General features: G+C 63.8%; 2 non-coding genes across 2 annotated transcripts in view; both read left to right on the plus strand.

Moving 5' to 3' along the window:
- The first annotated feature begins 1045 nt into the window (after positions 1–1045).
- Positions 1046–1200, plus strand: LOC148935533 (5.8S ribosomal RNA). Its single transcript, XR_016140279.1, has one exon. It is a non-coding gene; the product is annotated as a 5.8S ribosomal RNA (ribosomal RNA).
- Positions 1201–1852: 652 nt separating this feature from the next.
- The window catches only part of LOC148935534 (large subunit ribosomal RNA), a 4070-nt gene continuing 3422 nt past the window's right edge, over positions 1853–2500 (plus strand). The window contains exon 1 of the ribosomal RNA XR_016140277.1: positions 1853–2500. This exon is cut by the window's right edge and continues 3422 nt beyond it. This is a non-coding gene — a ribosomal RNA (large subunit ribosomal RNA).

Below are 2500 nucleotides of genomic sequence, written 5' to 3' on the forward strand. Positions count from 1 at the left end.
CGGCGACTGTAAGTAAGAAGGAACAGACAATACGAGAGATATTGAAACACGAGGAATTGACGGCTTGTCGCCGCGGATGTGCCGGGACGCGTCGCGCCGCTCCACCGTTGTTCTCCGGAGATATCGGAGATGACGGGTCGAGAGAGCGGACCGGTCCCCGGGCGCGTCCGTGCGCGCATCCAGAGACTGCGCATCATCCGAGCGCGCGTCTCTGTCAGGGTGAGGCATCTCCGATCCTACCCTGCCTAATGATATAATACAACGAGGAGAGGAGGAGGTCTTAACTGACAATCTCTCTCTCTCTCTCTCGCCGTGGTCTCGCCGCGCAGGTGGCCGCCCGCGTTCCGCTCTCGCGACGCCGAGAGCCGCGACGCGCGGGCGCGCCGGCCTCGCAGCCGAGCCCAGGCGGGCGACCGTGCCCGGGACAACACCCGTCCGAACACGGGTTCGTCGAGCGCGGCCGACCGAACGTTCCGAAGTGAAAGGGAACGTCGACGGCGACGGTGACGACGGACGTGTTCGCGGCGGTGGAAGCCCGGCGGTCGGCGGACTCCACGGAAGCGTGGCGCCTCGCGCGCCGCCCGTTGCTCGAGCCTCCGGCTTGACTTCAGGCGCGGCGCCAGGCGCGAGCCGGTGGTAACCTACACAATGAAAGCGAGCGCGCACGAGCGCCGCTTCTCGAGGGCACCGCGCCAGAACCACTGGCGCCGGGAGCCCGATGGTTTTTCAATGATTTCCGCCCCGGCCCATCGCCTCTCGCGCTATGGGACGCTTCTCGTTTCCGCCGGGATGCCGGACGGGTCTCTCGCGGCCCGTCGCCGGTGTCCCGATCGTGCCGTAGCCCCCGTAAACGGGGCGGCGGTCCGCGCGTGCTCGGACGCGCGGCCAGGCTGATCGAAGGGCCATCACGCTCGCGCCCCGGAGGAACGGAGAGAGAACTCTGTCCCCGGTGGGCAGCGAGCGTAGATATACAAAACACGTTGGGACTGTATACCTTCGAGTCGCGTTCTCCATGGAGACGCGGCGAGAGAAAGGAAAATGCGATTACCCTGAACGGTGGATCACTTGGCTCGTGGGTCGATGAAGAACGCAGCTAATTGCGCGTCAACTTGTGAACTGCAGGACACATGAACATCGACATTTCGAACGCACATTGCGGTCCACGGATACAATTCCCGGACCACGCCTGGCTGAGGGTCGTTTTAGTACCCAGAGACTGCTTGCGCCCGCGTTCGCGCGCTTCGCCTCGCGTCGCCGACGACGGCGACCGGGCGACGGCAGCGCGCACCGGCGTACGAGCGATCGTTGGACGTTCGCCCCGTGCCGCGCGAAAGCCAGCGGTGAGAGGAGAGACAGCAGCGGGAAGCCCTTGCGCGCCACGCGTAAGGCCGCCAGTCCCGCCGGGCTCTTCCGCCGCGCGCACGCCGGCTGGGCGTCGTCCGAAATGACATTGATACGTGACGAAGGCTGACCGGGGCGCCGAGCGACCGGGCGCGAGAATAGAGGAGAGAAATAGAGGAGACTCTCGCGAGACGTGTACGCGGGTAGAGGAGGATCCGACGGAGAGAGGCGCCCTTCCGCGAGAGCGGAACCGGGCACTCCCTACGTTGTCGCAGGCCTCCCCCCGCGTCGCGCGCGGAGATCCGATTCTCTTAACCTTAACGCTCCGCCCGTCTGTCGTTCCCTCCGCGGGGATCGCGAGCCGACCGCGTGTCCGAGTCCACGAAGTTCCTCTCCATATCTCTCTCGAGCGAGAGAGCAGAGACGCGACCTGGGACCGGCACGCTTCGTCGTGTACTCGTGTTACGAACCCCGTCGTCCGCCCGAACTGTCACCCACACACTGACTTTGACGACCTCAGAGCAGGCGAGATTACCCGCTGAATTTAAGCATATTACTAAGCGGAGGAAAAGAAACTAACCAGGATTTCCTTAGTAGCGGCGAGCGAACAGGAAAGAGCCCAGCACCGAATCCCGCGGTTCCGCCGCAGGGAAATGTGGTGTTTGGGAGGGTCCGCTTATCCCGAGGCGTCGCGTCGCGTCCAAGTCCATCTTGAATGGGGCCACTTACCCGCAGAGGGTGCCAGGCCCGTAGCGACCGATGCCCGTCTCGGGAGGATCTCTCCTTAGAGTCGGGTTGCTTGAGAATGCAGCTCTAAGTGGGTGGTAAACTCCATCTAAGGCTAAATACGACCACGAGACCGATAGCGAACAAGTACCGTGAGGGAAAGTTGAAAAGAACTTTGAAGAGAGAGTTCAAGAGTACGTGAAACCGTTCAGGGGTAAACCTAAGAAACCCAAAAGAACGAACGGGGAGATTCATCGTCAGCGACGCTGGCTTCGCGTCGGTGTGCGATGCCCCGCGGGGCCCTCGCGGCTCGCGCGCGGGCACGCCGCCGTGCGCCGATGTCCGGCGTTCGTAGTCGTGCACTTCTCCCCTAGTAGAACGTCGCGACCCGCTGGGTGTCGGTCTACGGCCCGGGTGCGGCGGCTGACGCGTC

Source organism: Pogonomyrmex barbatus, unplaced genomic scaffold (assembly GCF_055798465.1).
Source record: "Pogonomyrmex barbatus isolate J1 unplaced genomic scaffold, ASM5579846v1 scaffold4, whole genome shotgun sequence".
NCBI classification, from domain to species: domain Eukaryota; kingdom Metazoa; phylum Arthropoda; class Insecta; order Hymenoptera; family Formicidae; genus Pogonomyrmex; species Pogonomyrmex barbatus.